Source organism: Podarcis raffonei, chromosome 2 (genome assembly GCF_027172205.1).
Source record: "Podarcis raffonei isolate rPodRaf1 chromosome 2, rPodRaf1.pri, whole genome shotgun sequence".
Classification (NCBI taxonomy): Eukaryota; Metazoa; Chordata; class Lepidosauria; order Squamata; family Lacertidae; genus Podarcis; species Podarcis raffonei.
This window is the reverse complement of record NC_070603.1, coordinates 87748248-87767354: the sequence shown is the minus strand read 5'-3', so window position 1 is coordinate 87767354 and position 19107 is coordinate 87748248. Positions and strand designations below refer to the sequence as shown.

Here is a 19107-nt window from a genome sequence, read left to right as displayed (position 1 = left end):
TGAATTTTGTGTAAGGTTTTATCAACCTTACCAGCCTTTACCAACATTGCAAACTTTTGTTGATCCTAGTACAAATATTTCATAGAGAAGGTGGCTTTTGAGTAGAAAGAGATTGGTGACATCACATAGATCTTCTGGGATGAGTTTGAGGCATACGGGGCTATTATAAACTCAGTGATAGGGCATATTTTTTGCACACGGAATTGAAATCCTCATAATTTCTAGTAGAAACAACCTCATACTGCAGTCCTGGTACAGAATTCCACCTGAGACTTTGCTTTGGGAAACCATTGTCAGTCACAGTGGACAGTACTGGGCTATATATACTCAATGGTCTGACTCAGTATAACATAAATTAGATTATAATGAGGCAGACTATTGAGCCATCTAGCTAAGCAGATGCCATTCTTAGCCTACCTGGAGATGCTGGAGCTTGAACTTGGAAGCTTCCTTGTGGGAAACATGCTTGGCCATTGATTTATTGCTCTTCTCCTGAATAAAGTGGCATCATTTGAGAGCCCAGGAGCCTTTAGCTGAGAGTGATAATAGGAAAGGAATTCATGGGCATGAATGTAGACCCTGGGTAACAAACCTGTGGCCCTCTAGATCAGCGCTTTCCAAACTGTGTCGTGACATGTTAGTGTGTCAGCTGCAGTTTGTAGGTATATCAGGCAAATGCTCCCCACGCTCCTCCTGGGCCTGGAAAGGGGTTAGTTTGCTAGTAAAGCTGAATTGCTGTGTCGCGAAAGGATGCATGTCTAAAAAGTGTGTCACCAACATGAAAAGTTTGGAAACCTCTGCTCTAGGTATTCTGGGCTCCAGCTTTGATCAGCCCCATGCAGCATGGCTAATGGTGAGGGATGATGGGAGGTAGAGTCCAGTGACACCTGGAAGACCACAGGTTCCTCATCCCTTGTGTAGAGCCAGTCTTCAATAGGTTTGAAGATCTATGGGAAGACTTAGGTGTGGATTCCAGTGGCCATTATGCAGTAATTGGCAATATGAACAAAAGCCACTTTGATGAGAGCAGAATTCATAAGTAAATGTGGCAGAAGCTGTGCTTTTGAAGACAGAGTCACTGTAACCTTGATTGATCATGACAGAAAAGAAAAACGGCCTTCATCTACTAGCAAACAAATGTTCAGGAATCCTTGGAACTATTTGCTTAACCTTGCGTTTGAGAGAGATCTGTTGAAAGTGAAGCATTGTACACATTTCGGCAGACTGAGGTCACTTGGTTTCATTCCCACCTCTTTCTCTGAAATCCTGTTTTCAGCCATGTCACAAAGTTTCCATGTTCCATTCGGCTTGTCCGTAATAACATATTGGGACAAGCAGTTGTTATGTGTCAAGGTAATAAAAAGCAGGTAGGCAACTAATGGAAAAAGGTCTGGATGTGGGTGGATAATCAGCCCAAGATGACACAATAATCCCTACCCACCCTAATTTCATACAGTAATGTAGGATTTCATACAGTAATCTATATATTGTTTGGTCTTAATGCTACCTTGCACAACTCTGTTCTTGGTGCTCTCTGCGCAATTAATTTAGGGACATGACCTGTTTAAACTGGTTTTGAAGAAGATAAACTGGGAACACTGCCTTAGCATAATCCATCATAATCCAAACCCAAGATCCACCAGGATAAGAGAGTTGGGATGTAGTGGACATTGGACTTTCCCAGCTAACCCAGGCCTATGCTGGCATAATCCCTCACCCCAGATGAGCCGGAGAGACACCAGCATAAGTCCCTCACTCCGGTTCAGCTGACAGAACTTAAGTTGATGTAATTTACACTAGTCTGAGTCCCTGGAAAGGGGCGTTCCAGGGGCACAGGAGTGGGACAGGGCAAGGACACACTTACACCTATTCTAAACCTTGTTCACCTCAGTCATGTGACCTAGGGCCCAATCTTCAAAATTTGGGCCCACACTCACTAATGGTTCAGTCAGCAGTAACCCCCCCGCAAGAGGTTCCTGAATAAAATTTGGAACGGGAGTAATCACAGGGCCAGTTCACATGGAAAGGAATCTCAGGATAAAATAAAATGGGGAGGGGAAGTTCTGGGTGTGTCATCTTTAGCTCCTTGGTGGAATTGTGAAGTATAAATGCAGTAAATAAATCAAGAATTGCAGCTATCAAGAAATAGTTGGGTGCCAGATTAGTTGTCACCTGCCCATTAATTGTCTGTGCCATCAATGGAAGTAAACTTAGGAAGTGATAATATTGTCATGGAAGTATGCCACCTCAGATTTTAGCCCCATAGTCAAAACACAGGAGAATTTGGTATAGGTCATATACTGCCTAGGCCTAGTTTTCTCTGTCTTTAGGGTGGAAATGAATGCTGAAATCCCACTAAATATCACCACACGGTTTATGACGGTACCAGGATGATTTTCACTGAGCAGTTTGGGAAAGGCTGTGAGATTGTCAGATGAAAGGTGCAGTATTATTATAGCGTGAGTGATCCCTTGGAGGCTGGGTTTATTACAATGCTTCCCTTATTGACTACAAAGCTAGCATTGGGTTGCTAAACCCTTAAAATTGCATGAACAGAAGTCCAAAGGGTGTGCTCATGGTTGGCTCCCACACAATGGATCACACTTTATAGCAACCAACCATTCATTGTATTGTCTTGACATATTTCTAATCATTATCATCATCTTGCCAAATGTTTCACATAATTATATTGTTGGAATCCTTACACTAACCTTGTAAGTATTATATCCCCCACTCCAGCACTGCAGATGGAGCAGTTCAGGTCACCGACAGGAATTGATGGCACAGGTGAGGTTTATACCTGAGACTTCCTGATTCATTCATCTCTTAACCATTATACTACATCAAATTTATCAAAGAACATTTGACATTTTTTCTTTGTTCTTTAGATATATATGTTCTTATAAACAATTGTGCTCTTATTTATTTCTTTTGGTCATATCTCAACTTTCCTCTACAGAACTCAGGGTGGGGTACATGGGGCTTCTTCCACTCCCATTTAATTTCACCTTGTGAGGCAGGGGTTGATAGAAACTGGCCTGAGATTACACCATGAACTTCATGGCTGAATGGGACCTTGAGCCCGAGTCTCTCCCTGGTTTAAGACCAAGTATTTCATCACACAGTCTCTTAAGCTAAAATCATTCTGAACCATAAAAGCAAGAAGAACCAAAAACTGGCTATCATATGTGTTCAAATATGGAGCTGTCAAAACATCTGAAACCTACAACAGTATGATTGAACTCTGTTTTGGATAGAGAATCTTAGTGAAAAACTCAGGACTCAATGGCCAACATGCAGTCTTGACCACAGGACATTGCACGGGGAAGTTTATTTATTTAAAATAGTTTTCTACAAAAAAAGGGCAATACAACTCAAAAACCCCTTTCAAATAAGGCACATGCATTAGACTAAAATATGTAAGTCTAGCAGTAAGTCAGGCAATTTTTCAAAGGCTTGTCAGCAAAAGCCTGTGTAAACAAACAGGGTTTTCAGAAGGCATTGAAAACCTAATAGGGTTGTTTTCTGTGTTTTTTCAGAGAGAGATGTTTCCACAGATTAGGCACCATAACAGAAAAGTTCTTGAGAGACAGACTCCCTCAGAAGGTGGTAGACTCTCCTTCATTGGAGGTTTAAAAGCAGAGGTTGGATGGCCATCTGTCATGGATGCTTTAGTTGAGATTCCTGCATGGTAGAGGGTTGGACTAGATGATTCTCAGGGTCCCTTCCAACACTACAGTTCTATGATTCTGTGACTTCAGCAGACTGTGGTGCAACTGGGAGGGCCTCATCCTGATATCTTAATAACCATGCAGGTTGAAATTTTAGTTCCAATTACATTGGCAAAATCCAAATATTGGAATCAAAATCAAGCAGAACGTTTGTATTGTGAAATTTTGAATTTTCAAATTCAATTTCAGAATTTCACATTCAGCTATTGTAGTCTCATGCAAAAGAATGAACATCACATTTAAGTACAGCTTTACTGAAGCTCTCAAACATGATCCCGAACAACGCCCAAATGGAATATTAAGGGAGCTGCCTATAAACTACTAGGTTCCTCTATAAACTATAAATCACATGCACAAGCAATGTCTCAAAGGCAAATAAGCCATAATTTAAAGTGAGGTTTTTTAAAAGCAACAATCCTATAATAAAGAAATTGTTGAGGGGGCTCAGAACTTACAGGGTTAAGAGTTCTGAGTAATGACGCCTCACATTCTGAGGGCGGGCACAGAACACGGAAAGGGAGTGGTTTCTGTGTGTGCTTTCAGTCTGCGTGTTAAGCTCCATGGAGAAAGGAGCAACATGAGTTGCGTCTCACCGGGAAGATTTACGATGTGTTGATTTGTACAGCAATAAAGACTTTAAAGATAAGGAGATTGCTGTGTTTCAGCCTGAGTTATTACCACACGACAGAACGTTCCTGCTTCTGCTTCTGCTGTGTTTACTCTGCTGGAGTCAAAGGTTCCAGGGGGGAAGAGCAGAGCTGCGCGGAGGAAGTGTGCCGGACCCCCTGGACGAACTTGACCCCACGATCAGGTTATGGAGATCAGCAATAAAGATAAGCAACGTTCGTGCGTGTGAGGAGACTGCAGGCAAAGAGGCCAGCAGCCAAAGGCCAGCTAAGGAGTAGCTGGAGCCAGCCGGGTGGAGCTCGCTGGGAAGGATCTGCCGGACCGGGAGGTGCTACTGTATCGTGAGTAAGCTGGGCCCCCGGGGAGAGATGGCAGACAGCCATGAATCGTGTGCAGTCCCTTTTGAAGAGGCAGACGGGAAGGAGCTCTGGGTCGGTTGGCAGGCACTGAAGAGAGTGGGAGCCACACCAGAGGGGGCTGGAGGCCCAGAGGGGGCCAGATGCTGCACAGAAGCTGGGGAACGCCCAGAGAGTCAAGGAGGGGCTGTGGGACGCCCTGGAAGTCCAAAGTGGGCTGGAGCCGTGTCTAAAAGCTGCTGCGATGCTTTGACACGCCAGAGAGACAGGCAGCCGTGTGCTGGAAAGCTGCTGGAAGCTGGGAAGAGGAAAGCAGTGGCAAGCTGTTCCTCTGGAGGCTGTGCACCCAAGTTTGGGGGTGCAGGCCAGGAAGGCCAGTCCAAGAGTCTTGAGAGTGCCCAGGCTGTTTGGCAGGAGCTGGGGGGGGTTTGCAGAGAAACCACAGCAGAAGCCAAAAGCCATTTTCCCAACAGCAGAAAAGCCTCGAGGAGGATTGCTGCTGGAGAGGTTGGGGGGGCAGCGAAGACCAAAGGCACGTTTGCAAAGTTTTCCACTAGGCGATGTTTTGTTTGTGCCTCGGCTGAACACCTGCGACGCAACTGCCCACAGAGAGCGAGAGAGCCAAGGCAGGATGCGCCCAAGGTCGTTTCCCATGGGAACCAGCCCGGGAGAAGAGGCCAGCGTGGAAAGTCCCAGGGTCGGCCGGAAGGGGAGGACAGCGCTTATCAGCTGTCTGCGGCGATGGCGGTTCTGGACAGCAACACCACCTGCAGCGAGAGCTCCAAGGTCGGGAGGAGCAGGAAGTCAGTTGCTAAGGCAACAAAGAAGGACAACTCCGGTGGGGGGAGCGTGCTACGTTGGGTTGTTGACTCAGCTGCGAATGCCCATCTGGTCACAGCGCCACCTGATGGACAAATGTGGAACTGCAAAACTGTTTCAACTGAGAAAACTGTTAGTTTTGCTACAGGGGCACAGGGGCGTGTAACCCATGTTTCTAACATGTTTGTCTCTTTCTTACAGGCTGAATTGAAGGTTTATGTTCTCCCTGAGATAAAACATTGCTTGCTGTCTGTACCTTCTCTTTTACAGGAGGGATATTCTGTGAGTTTTGAAAAAAATATTTGCACCATCTCCAGAGATGGGAAGGAGCTCGTAAGTGTTGGAAAAAATCAGAACAACCTCTTTGTTCTGGAATCACCTCTCGAGGGTGAGGGGAAAGCCACTGACCACACTCATGTGTCGTGTGCTTGCGTGTGGCACAAGAGAATGTCACATGGGTCCTGTGAGGACGTCCAGATGTTATCAGAGTGCACCAAAGGTTGCAAGGTAAAAGAATGTGGTAAACCTTTGAATTGCAAGGCTTGCAGGAAAGCCAGAAACAAGGGATTTAGTGATCCCAGTGTAGAGAGAGTCACCACAAAGCCTTTTGAGCTTGTGCATGCAGACCTTTTAGGTATGCCACAGCCAAGTCTGGGCAAGGCCAAGTGGCTGTTGGTGCTGACAGATGATTTTACTAGGAACGCATGGGCTTTCACGCTGAAAGCTAAGGAGGAAGCAGCGCAACTGATCAAAGATTGGGTTGCAGAGGTGGAACAGAGGTTCTCCACCAAGGTGCAAGGTTTCCAGTTTGACCGTGGTTCTGAGGTCACTGGGTCTGCTCTAAAGGGTTTCTTTCGCCAGAGGGGGATACGTCACAAGGTGACTTCTCCTCAGGAGAGTGGCGTGGCAGAGCTTAGGAGTAAAGCCCTGGTTCGAGCATCCGAGATTCTACTGGATGACTCTGGTTTGCCTCAAGGTTTTTGGGGGGAGGCGGTAAAAACGGCCAATTTCTCGATGAACAGGTGCTACAATGCAGTGGTGGGTGACACCCCATATTTCCTGCTTCATCGGCAGAAGCCGCTTGTGCATTTCTTTCGCACTTTTGGTTGCAGGGCCATGGTGCCTGTACCAAAGTGGTTGCAGCAAGAAGGTGGTCCAAAGTACCAGGAAATGATCTTCTGTGGGTATGAACCCGCGACAAAAGGGTGGAGATTCGCATACCCAGAAGGTGATCAGACCAAGCTTCTGGTCAGTAAACAGGCTGAGTTCTTTGAGCAGGATGGTTGGGCAAGGCTCAAAGTGCGCTCTGACGTTCACTCAGATTGTCTGTCTGACTCTGAGGAGGAAAGAGAGCCAGAGCCTGAACCTGCTGGTGGAGACCAGGTCCCTGAACAGAGTAGGGCGTCTCCACAGGTTGTCAAGGGAGTGTCCAAGAGTGAGCCCTCATCTCCTGTGCGCATAATGGAGAAAGCTCACAGACGTGTCAAGTCAGAGGGGGAGTCTTCTGATGAGGAAGACGCACAAGCTGGCCCCAGTGGGTCAGGAGGAGCACCCCAGTTTGTGCCCAGGCGGTCATCGCGGGCTACAAAGGGAATTCCACCTGAGAGGTTTCAGGTCACAAATGCGTGGGTTGGTTTCGCACAGTGCGAACCTGAGGTTTGTGAGGTTCAACAGGTGCCTAACAACGATGCCAAGAAGGGGCGGAAGGCAATGGGGAAGGTGTTGAACACTCAGAAGTCCTCTCAGAATGTGATTCGAGAGGGGGTGTTGAGGGGGCTCAGAACTTACAGGGTTAAGAGTTCTGAGTAATGACGCCTCACATTCTGAGGGCGGGCACAGAACACGGAAAGGGAGTGGTTTCTGTGTGTGCTTTCAGTCTGCGTGTTAAGCTCCATGGAGAAAGGAGCAACATGAGTTGCGTCTCACCGGGAAGATTTACGATGTGTTGATTTGTACAGCAATAAAGACTTTAAAGATAAGGAGATTGCTGTGTTTCAGCCTGAGTTATTACCACACGACAGAACGTTCCTGCTTCTGCTTCTGCTGTGTTTACTCTGCTGGAGTCAAAGGTTCCAGGGGGGAAGAGCAGAGCTGCGCGGAGGAAGTGTGCCGGACCCCCTGGACGAACTTGACCCCCCCGAATAGAAATAATGTTCTACATCAGTAAAATTGTTGGAAGGGAACAATTATGCTCCTACAGCAACCCCAGAAAGTAAGAGCCAATATGGTGCAGTGGAATATGTAGACCAGTGACACCTGGGTTCAAATCCTGCTGCACTGTAAAGCTCACTGGGTATTTTGGGAGCCAATCACTATGGCTCACTTTAACATATCTCACTCGTTGGGGCTTATTTCTTCCTTCCTACTATGCTTTTCCGTTTAAAAGCGCACAAAGCAGCTTGCAAAAGTTAAAAACAATAGCATACAACAATTAAAAAGCAACTGTACAAACAACACTAAAAGCAGGGTTTATTTTTTTATTTTTTAAAAGGAGAACATACCATTATGAATTTGGGGAGATCAGTATGGATGATGCCCTGAGTCCCTTCCAGTTTCGGGGTTTCTGTATCTGTGGCCGTAGAACGTATAACAACAAGCTTGCCAAACCATTGTCCAGGTAATGGCTTTGGCTGACTAGGTGAGCACCATAATTAGCATAACCAAATAAGTTGCTCTGTGCTACAGAACAAGTGGGTGAGCTGTAGTCCCTCCCTAAGGATGTGGATATCGCTGTCTTCTTTATGTTTTTTCTCCACTTCCAGACTTGAAAGGCTCTCAGTCACACAAGTTTGCTCTTAAGGGGAATGAATATGTGAAGAATGTAGTACATAGCAGGCAGTGTGCTGGCTGGGGATGTGGAAGACCCACACAGGTGAAAATGGGGATCCTCGAGCTGGTCACTTCCTTTCTCCCTAATTCACATGGTGTTTCTGGAAGGAGATAACTCCATGTACTGTACACCATCTTGGGCCCTGGTAGAAGAGCATCCGCTTTTCCTTCCCATGCAAAGGTCTGTGGTTCCAACCCTGGCATCTCCTAGTAGCATGGTGATGCCCCCTGCTTGAAAATCTGGAAAGCCATTGCTGGCCAGTATCCACAATATTGTGCTAGGCAGACTCAGTTTAAGGCAGCTTCCAGTGACAGGATTGAAATGTGATGTGCGTTTTGAGCTTGGAAACTTCATGGTCCCACAATAAACAAGCCGATTAGGATATACAAGAGGCACATTCCTTTCACACCAATAGGCTAACAATAAAAGTGGAAGAAGGGGACCATGAAATGTTATTGTGAGCACCAAACACTTTTATTCCTCTCAACTTACAGCACAGCTGCCTATCTTCAGAATCACCACCAGGCTACGTTTAGAGCAATAGCGCCGATTTCCCCCCTACTTCAGAGTTCCAGCTGTAGTTCTCCAAGGCTGCTGAGAGTGGTTCCCAGTTCTCTGAGTGCCCAGGAAAGAGAAATTGATTGTTAAACCCCCATGTAAACAATTGAGTTTTCACCCGCTTTCAATATTTTAAATATATTTCTTCTTTTTTTGTTGTTACTTCATCATAGAAAACTTCTTTTTTATGAAGGGGACACTACAGTGGTACCTTGGTTGTTGAACTTAATCTGTTCCGGGGGTCCGTTCAATTCCTGAAACCAAGTTGCAGCTTCCGATTGGCTGCAGGAGCTTGCTGCACTCAAGCAGAAGCCACATCAGATGCTCAGATTCCAAAAAATGTTCGCAAACCGGAACACTCACTTCCAGGTTTGCTGCCTATTTGTTCAGGAGCCAAGCCGTTCAAGAACCAAGGTACCACTGTACTTCTTAGAGCTTCTGGAAAAGCATGGTTTACCTCATGGTAGGGGAAAGAGGTAACAGCCCACAATCACATGTGCATAGTAGGTGCGGAGTAGTAGTTAGAGTTCTGGGCAAGGACTGGCAAGTCTTGAGTTCAAATCCCCGCTTAGCTAGGAAACTGAGTGGGTGACCTGGGGTCAGTCAACAGCTCTCAGCCGCACCTGCACTGCAGGGTTGTTGTGAGGATAAGATGGGAGAAGGAACCACATACAGAGCCAAATGCTTCTTAGATACAGTAAATAAAAATATTCAGTAAAGTCAAAGAGCTGGATTTCATTTGCAAATTCACAGCATTCCAGGTCCAGAACATGAAACTTTCTCACCATAGTCACTGGCTTACTCCAGTCCCTAGAGGCACAGAATGATGACACTGCATTCTGCCTTTTCAGTCTTGCAGAGAAATGTTCCTACCTGGTGAAGAAGCCAAAAGCATCATCCCGTTACTTTAGTTGCGTAGGTTGGAGGCACTGATTACGTTTCTGCCACTGGGTAGTCATGGATTTTGTATACTCTCCCCTTTTTCTTTTAAAAACCACATTCTCTTTATAAATGAAGGCTGTTGTGCTGACTTGCTCCCCCTCAGAGAACTGCAGCTTGAACCAGTTATTTGATTTCTGGAAAATATTTGTGTTTTCCAAGAGGCCACTGAGTCACAGATAGCCATAAGGACTGGCAGAAATAACAAGCCAACGCTTCTCTTTCATGCTGCTAAGTGCCCAATAAATCCTATAAGCATGTACTGTGCTAAAACAGAGGGGCATAAATAGACTTTATGAAGTCTCAATGCTCATTTACATTTTAAAGCTGCTCTGGTAGCCAGAGCTCACATTTTATTTCCTGGAATCATAAGTTATCCCCTGATAGAGAGGCTTCTTGGGCTACAAGTTCTTGGTATAAATGACTCAAGACTTCAAAAGTGGGCAGCTAGACAACCAAGGATGTACGATTTTTTGTTACGTCAGCGTGAATCTCAAACAACAAATGGCACTCAAGACCATTCTAGCCACACATGTCAAGATGGCTGTGGGAGGCATTATTATAGCCAAGTGGTTCATTGTAAGCTTGTGACTGGAAGTGGGCACTTCTGAATTTGCAGAAGAACAGATCCTTCTAGTGTCTCTATTTTCCAGGAACTGTCCTGGATTTACAGAAGCTGTCCCAGTTTCTGATTTGATCCTGGAATGTCCTGTTTTTCCTTAGGATGTCCCTATTTTCACCAGAGAAATGTTGGAGGGTATGGTAGGATGTTCCTACTTTCATTGTAAATTTTTTGGAGGTTATGGAGTTATCTGACCCCTGAGCCATGTTATTAATGTTGGAAGCCACCCAGAGTGGCTGCGGGAACCCCGTCAGGCGTGAGGTGAAAATAGTCGTCTTCTTCTTCTCCTCCTCCTCCTCCTCCTTCCCTCCCCCCTTCCCTATTTTCATTGGTGAAATGTTGGAGAAGAAGATCACACAAATATTTTGAGCCAGCTTGCTGATCTACAAGGTCTTCAACAATTAGTGTCAGTTGCTTTCCCCGAGCTTAACCATGTCTCGTATCTACTACCCCCCCACCCATCTGGTAAAGAGGCCACAGGGCCACACACACATTGCAAAAGTGTCATTACAGTGTTATTTCGCTGCTGGTATCCTTGACAGGCTTTGAATGAGCCATTGAGAAAATTCCAAACTGCACCCCCATGAAGCAAATATATTTGCTCAGTTGTTGACGGTGTGTGTGTGTGTGTGTGTGTGTGTGTGTGTGTGTGTGTATGCAGGCACTTTTAAACACATATACCCAATGAAAATATTGCCGAATCCGTGGTGCTTCTTTACGTCAAAGGGGTTTGTTTGTTTGTTTTCAAAATCACAGAATGTACTTTTAGACTGCTTGAAATTTACACTCTCTTTAAAAGAAAAAAAAATCATGTTCTTTTCTTAACACACAGGCGCGTAGGGAAAGAGTGCAGTAATGAATCTGGCATGCTATCAGACTGTTGACTTTCAGCCAAATGGTGATCTCAGCTTCACTGGCTTCATTAAGGCTATTCTGGATTTACACTGGTTTTTGCTGAAGTCAGAATAGCAATCTCTGGCATTCAATACTTGGTTGCACTGTGCTATTTTTAAATAAGATTAACAGACTTTTTACACTTTGTCCCAGTGGAATAGTAAAAGATTGCTGGGTCTATGAGGTTTAGGTCCCTTTGGTTCAGGGTTTGAGATGACACTTGGCTTGCTGCCTTCAAGACTGGCATCTAGTTCCAGCCCTGGTTCCACTAGGATAGGGGAAATCTGATGATTTCGGTTTCCCTCACCTCAGGTTTTTTGGGGGTTTTTTTTGTGTAAATCATCTCAGTGCAATTTTAAAAGGGTGAGGAACATGAAAATCTTTATGCAATTCCATGCACATTTCTCCTTTTTAAAAAAAACATACTTTTGTATACAGTTTTGCCTAGCGCAAGGTGGGTTTTTTGCAAGCAATTTTTCCCTAAGAGAATGCATAGGGATTGGGCTAGATTACCCTTGGGATCCCTTCCAACTCTATGATTCTATTCTTCGTTCCGGTATGGTATTTTCACTTGTGTGCATTTTGTGGTTGGAGAACGACGTCGCAAAATTCGGAGATGTGTGAATTTCAGAGGAGGGTTTGCAGATTGCAGGTTCAGGTTGCGTGGATTGAAGCAGCTTTCCTTAAAAGGCCAACTTTACTCCATGCACTTTCTCTGTGCTATGCACTATCACTTCTAGCATGTCACTTCTTACCTGTGTTTTCTCTAAACTAAAAAGCCCCAGATGCTTGTTTGAGGAGGGAGGGATCTGTGAGTGGGTGTGTAGAAACCTCTAACTTTCTCATGGCTGGAATGCAATCTTCTGCAATGGTTAAATGCATTGCTCTGCCCACCACTGACATGCAAACCCTGGAATGTTGCCCATGGAGGAATGTGGCCTGTGGGCTGCAAATGCCACACACATGCCCACCACCCCAGGCCTTCTATGACATATTGCTTTCTGCCTCCCTGGCAACTGTGGGGCATGTAAGATGTGGATGCAGTGATGGAATTTCCTTCCCTTGCAAACTCACTGAGCCCCATCCCATGTTCTGAAGTGTTGTGTGGATGTTTGACTTTCCTCTTTGATTCTGGGTAGCTGAAACTAATCCAGTAGAAGGCTGAACATGTTCCCTTAGACCAGGTTTCCTCAACCTCAGCCCTCCAGATGTTTTGAGACTACAATTCTCATCATCCCTGACCACTGGTCCTGCTATAGCTAGGGATCATGGGAGTTGTAGGCCAAAAACATCTGGAGGGCCGAGTTTGAGGAAACTTGCCTTAGATGATATGGGGGCTTAAAGAATAAGTGGCTGGGAGGGTTTTGTTACCCGAGTTTGAATGTAATGCACAGCTAGCCCCTCAAGTCTACCTCTGGAGCCCTAACTGCTGCTCTTCAGCATTCCTGTAGTCTTCCTCCTACTCAGCTGCATGGACCGAAGCTAGTTTTATAAACCTCCCAGTGCCAATCTATAAGATTTTGTCTTCATTCCGCCCTTGAGGCTACTTCCGACCTTCAGTTCGTCAGGAAAGTTATAAAATCTTGTAATTGAATTAGTGTGTACAGAGTGAACCCACTTCCCATTCCCCACCCAATTTCACTGTTGCGTTCAGCGATGGGTTCATTGCTCATTGCTCTTGCTTATACAGCCCCAATGTGGACCATAGTTAAGAGGTGGAGGGGGTGTACAAGTTTCAGCAGAAATGAACTATATTAATTGTAAATCAGTCAAGAGGATCCCACTGGACAGGAGTTCCAGCATTAATACTTTAAAGCCTGATGACTATATAAATCATTTTGCACAGCTGCAACAGTCTATGTTGATTCAGTTTTGTCAGAGGGGGGAGAAGCGGGAATGAACATCTGAATCGCATCCAGGCCCATTCCTTGTTATTACAGAGCATCTATTCATTTCCCCACTTGATGGGAAAATCTTCAGCTTTGTCGAAGGAGCATTTTATAGAGCAGCTTTGCGGAATATGTGCACGCTGGGAAGGCAGCGTTGGCCATCGATGCTTCTGTTTGCCTTTGCACATAAATTACAGCCATGCTGTAATTATTCCTCTGAAGCTAAGTATACTGTTTCAGAAAATATTTAAACAAGAGTGTGCTGCACATTTAGCTGAAAGCAATACATCTTGGAGAAGAGTCAGACCTTGGTTGTGGTGCAGTAAATCCAGAGCAGCTTCATGGAACTCAGCGGAATTGATAATTTTAGATTTACGCTACTGTCAAAGATGGCTTCTGGAGCCATGTCTGTGGGAACATCAGCAATTAATCTTAGATGTTTTTAGGACTCCATATATGCTTCTTATAACAAGAAGAGGAACTACCCGTGCTCAGTATTATTTTTACTGAAACATCAAAAAATGGGGTTTGTGTCCACAGATTAACTCAGACTCCCACTTAGAATGTTGGGTAGCAGCTGATATCATGCAGGATGAGGGGGAATACGAGAAGTGTGCCATTTCAGAATCTGTTGATGTGCATTAGCAGAATAATCAAAAGCTTTTAAAATGATGTGTACAGTGTGTTTTATTTTATATGCTGTTCTAACGCACACCCTCTGGAATGTGCAACTTGCTGTATGTCTGTTTAGTGGTGCAGGATTTTATCATTATTATCAATGCATGAATGAAACAATTGCACCAAAACCCCATCTTTTACTAGAGATGTCAGTTTTATTTCACAAATCTAGGATAAAACGATCTCTGCAGTGGCCAGAGAACTGGGCAAAATCTGAAAAGTCGTCCTGTGAATGAGACTCAAACAAAAGATGACATTAATCCCATTTATAAAGCACAGCTCCAATTACTATCAGCATTGGGTATCAACAACTGAAAACAATAGGGCAAAGCTGAAGAAGTCTCTGTAGTTGTTTTAAGCTGCTTTAAAATCTTGTGTAATCTTTGTTTTAATATCAACATTGTGTTTTGATTGTAATAACCTGGGACCTTAGGGGAAAGGGCGGGGAATAAATGGTAGTAGTAGTAGTAATAAATAATGGTGCTATATCTGAAATAGGATGCCTCATGGATCTTCACTAATGGTCAGATGAAAGGAGGTGGTCAGATCCATCCAGACAAATTGGCACACTTTACAACAAGAATGACTTGCAGATTAATGTTTGGAAAAGTTAAGGGAGGTTGATTATAAAACAGCACAGCTAGCAAAAGAATGAAGTTGAAAATTATTCACAAACCAAACTCCCCCCCCCCAAAAAACCCCACCTTTGCTTTATTTTATCCCATGTACAGTGGTACCTCGGGTTAAGTACTTAATTCGTTCCGGAGGTCCGTACTTAACCTGAAACTGTTCTTAACCTGAAGCACCACTTTAGCTAATGGGGCCTCCTCCTGCCGCCGCGCCGCCAGAGCATGATTTCTGTTCTCATCCTGAAGCAAAGTTCTTAACCTGAAGCACTATTTCCGGGTTAGCGGAGTCTGTAACCTGAAGCATATGTAACCTGAAGTGTATGTAACCCGAGGTACCACTGTATACTGACTCCAGCTGCATATACAGTGGTGCCCCGCAAGACGAATGCCTCGCAAGACGAAAAACCCACTAGACGAAAGGGTTTTCCGTTTTTCGATGCGCTTCGCAAGACAAATTTCCCTATGGGCTTGCTTCGCAAGACGAAAACGTCTTGCGAGTCTTGCGATTTTTTTTCGCTTGCGATTTTTTTTCGCTAGCCTTTTAGCCGCTAAGCCGCTAAGCCTTTAATAGCCGCTAAGCCGCTAAACCGCTAATAGCGCTAATCCGCTAAGCCGCTAATAGGGTTGCTTCGCAAGACTAGAAAACCACTAGACGAAGAGACTTGCGGAACGGATTATTTTCGTCTTGCGAGGCACCACTGTACTGAAAAGTCTGTGTGGGCTTTCTGGCTGAGAAGAAGAGATAATGTGGATTGCATATTTCAGCATAAAAGAACTACTTCCTGTCAATGTCTATATTTGTTAGATAGTTGACTGTGCATCTCGGATTCTAAGGAATGAGGAAGGACATAGGTTTCTTGGCAAAGACAAACATGACCACAAAGCAAAATCGATCAATCAATCAGTTGAAACCCCTACTGTGTGTGAATGACTTGCATTAGAAAGCAGATGCTGGAATTTAAATGGGGTGCGAACTATTTAAATAGCCATCAGACCACAAATCCCCTTAGGCCTGATACAGCAATCTGTTAACTACATGCATAGACTTCTGCAATTTTTATGCTTCTAATAACTTGTCCAACTGAGAAGTCTACACGCTCATCCTTATGCAGCAAGAAATAGCACTGGAAAAGGGGTTTCATTTCTTCCCTTCATTATGGGCATTTTTAAAGCCCCCCCCCCTTGGCAGAGGCAGATATAATTTGCAGGCCTCTCCAAAGTACATTAAGCTTGCCAAATTCCAGACTTATATGTTCAGCAGGTGATGTGCTGGTTGCCTTTAAATTTTAATTTCTTTTTAAAATAGGAAATGCCTATAATGCTATCTTTTTGGCAAAACTGGTTAAAATTTGCAGGCATGGTAGCCCCTTCCTGTGGTGACGAATTCTGCCAGAGCAGCAGTTTCCCTCCAGTGTTGAGGTGGGTAAAAAAGGAACCATATAAACTTTTCTAGAGATTTTTGGGCCTTTGGTCTGAAAGTAGCAGATATGGAAGAGATGTCCCTAAGTAAAAAAATCTGCCAAATTGCTGACCAACTGATCCAGTAGGTTTCGTGCTAGGCATTTTTAAATTCGATTTGGAAGAGGAGAAACAAGAATTCACTTTGCTCCCCCAAATCAGTGGAGTCTGCATACAAGCTTGACCTGTCAGTCACAATGTAGTTCTCCCTCCTCCCTCTCTTGTCCTGGCATTTGCCCCACCTTCCCCATAAAATTCCTTACACAGTAAGGTCAGACATATCAGTACTGTTCTTTGTAGACAGTTGCCTGTAGCTGCTTTGGTGTCCAAGTCACTGAAGCACCCAGAGGTGCTTTAGAGGTGCACCGCTTTGACCTAAAGTGCCATGCCCAGATCCTGCTTCACCTTGGAGAATCCCAGAATCCCACTTTATACCAGGATTTGGGATTTGCTGGAAGTTGCTGCACACCCCTAGAGCAAACTATCATCTTAGATGGCTGATATTTCAGTGTTTAAAGTTCCCTGTTCCTTTTGTAGAATTTGAGCCACAAGGATTCCTTGGTTGAAAGCCATAACAGTTAAGCAGCCTGGAACTGACTTAGATTTATATTATGGGCATGCCTGTGTTATGCTGCCCGCAGCATAAACATATATTGCTTAGCAAAATCATAAATAAGGTGGCTCCATTCCGAGTGCAATTTGTGGTGTCTCAGATTGTTTTGAGACCAAGATAGTTACTCCACTGTACTATCTATCCATCTATTAGTAAAATATTTATATCCTGCCTTTCGGCCCCTCGCCTGTGTCTTTGCCAGACAATGAATGAGATCCGCAATACGTCCAGTAATAATAATAAGCAATTGCCTGTTTTGAGAAATAAAAACACACACAGGGATGACATTTTTAATGATGTCCTAGCCGCTCCTAGGTTCCAAAAAAGTAAATTTGAAAGAACTTTGTAGACACAAAATGTCTTACATTAGAGGCAAATTTGTGAGCCAAGAATAAGTTTTCTTCCATGATCCTGAAGTGAGTTTTGGTCCTGCAACATTTTGAAGGCCACAGGCAGTGTTGCCAACAGAATTTCTTGGGTCTGGTAAACTGTGTGTGGATTGGGGCCCTGTGCACACACTAGCAATCTATGGGAAAGAACTGCTGTTTCTGTACGGATCTTAACTTGGATGGTGTTATGGCTTTATTTGCCAATTCATTTTGCACTTTAAATTTTTGTTTTATGGATACTGTATATTAATAATAACAGCCCAGTGATGACAAGGAAACCTGTAGTGCCTGTTTGAAGGGCATGGAAAATGAGGGGAAGAGCAATATTACCATTTTTTTCACATTATAAAAGGAAACTTATTCATTTCAAAAGAATTAGTTCTGAATAAAACACACCCGAACCAGCCAATTTTGTTCCATAAATACAGCACAATGCAATCTAATAAAGGTGGAGGCAGCTACCAGTACTGTGCATCTTGAATGACAGGAAAAACTGGATATAAGGAACTAAATATAAAAAGCTAATCCTCTGTCATATGTGTTAACATTTGACCTGCTTACACAATGCTGGACCCCTGAAGAAAGTGATGACCAGGCATGATAGTCTGGGTCCAAGAATATTTCCCCATGCTTGACTTTCTAAATGTTCTGCTTAATTAGCTCACTTAGCTGTTACGAAAGGAGCTTTATATTGTTATTGCATTTTATTTTCCCAGCCAGTAGTACGAGGGGAATATAGCATATTTATTACCCACATTTGCACCGAGCAAAAAGCCTTCAGTGAAGCTGCAAGAGAGCACTCACAAAATGGACTGGTTCACATGAAAGTGCTTCTACCTTCCTTTCTGTCATGAACAGGAAAAAGGTGTCAACTGGACAACAACCTAGTAAGTCACAAGCAAGAAGAAGAAGAAGAGTTTGGATTTGATATCCCACGTTATCACTACCCGAAGGAGTCTCAAAGCAGCTAATATTCTCCTTTCCCTTCCTCCCCCACAACAAACACTCTGTGAGGTGAGTGGGGCTGAGAGACTTCCAAGAAGTGTGACTGGCCCAAGGTCACCCAGCAGCTGCATGTGGAGGAGCGGAGACGCAAACCCAGTTCCCCAGATTACGAGACTACCGCTCTTAACCACTACACCACACTGGCTCTCATGAGCTATAGAGGAAAATAAGCAAGTATGAGCTATAGTGGAAAATAAACAGAAGGTGTGCTCAGTACTATCAACTATTGTTGTGGGTCAGGTGACCTTGCCCTTCATGGTAACATGATAGAACCTTTTACAGTTTTGTGCTGAAGAAGGAGATGGAATAACTTTTTAATTAAAAAAAAAAGGAAACTGGGGCAGAGAATGCTAAGTACACACATAAAAGTATGCAGAATGAGGTAATAGCACAGTGTGGCTGGTTTCTGAGGGAAGATGTTGTTGTGAAGACTAACGCTTACATAAGATCCTCAGTTTTAGCAGATGAAATAGGAGGTATTTCTGGCATAGAACAACGGTCTCTAGGTGTAAGATTTATGGAAGAAAGTGATGGGAATGTACAGGAGGAATTTTTGGGTTGGTTTCAATCTCAGACCAAGCTACAGTAGGCATAGCAGGCCAAATTTCATCTGCTTGTTCTGATTTTGGACTAGATCTCTAAGCTAGTTGGACAAGGATGCAATGGTTGTGCAACTATAGGGCAGGAAGAGAAGGTGGGATTCAAGCATAAATCAGGACAACCTATCCTTAGGCAACGTTTGCCCACTGCTCATCCCATAAACTTTATCTCACTGTAAATGGTCTGAAAGGTATAAATGTGCATAATAGAGTTGGCACAATTAAACCATCATTAAAAAGTTTCTGTGACAGCATCCAAAGATGGCATCTAATAGTCAACATGTAGTTTGCCCACCTTTGGTCCCCACCCTGTACTCAGCTCTCACCTGTGGCCCCTAGAAGCTGTTGGCATGTGCAGGGGCCACCTTTGGTAATATGCTGCCCTGTGCGAGGCCATTAAATGCCCTCCCCCCAGCCCTCGCAGTGCCAGCTTAAGACAGGCTTTGGGAAGACCACTCCCCTTCCCCGGGG

At 44.3% G+C, this 19107-nt stretch overlaps 1 long non-coding RNA gene across 1 annotated transcript; it reads right to left on the bottom strand.

Moving 5' to 3' along the window:
* Positions 1-9350: 9350 nt before the first annotated feature.
* LOC128408383 (uncharacterized) lies at positions 9351-11081 on the bottom strand. Its single transcript, XR_008329057.1, has 3 exons — positions 10839-11081; positions 9699-9790; positions 9351-9608 (listed from the first exon to the last, which is right to left on the bottom strand). It is a non-coding gene; the product is annotated as an uncharacterized LOC128408383 (long non-coding RNA).
* Between the last annotated feature and the right edge of the window lie 8026 nt (positions 11082-19107).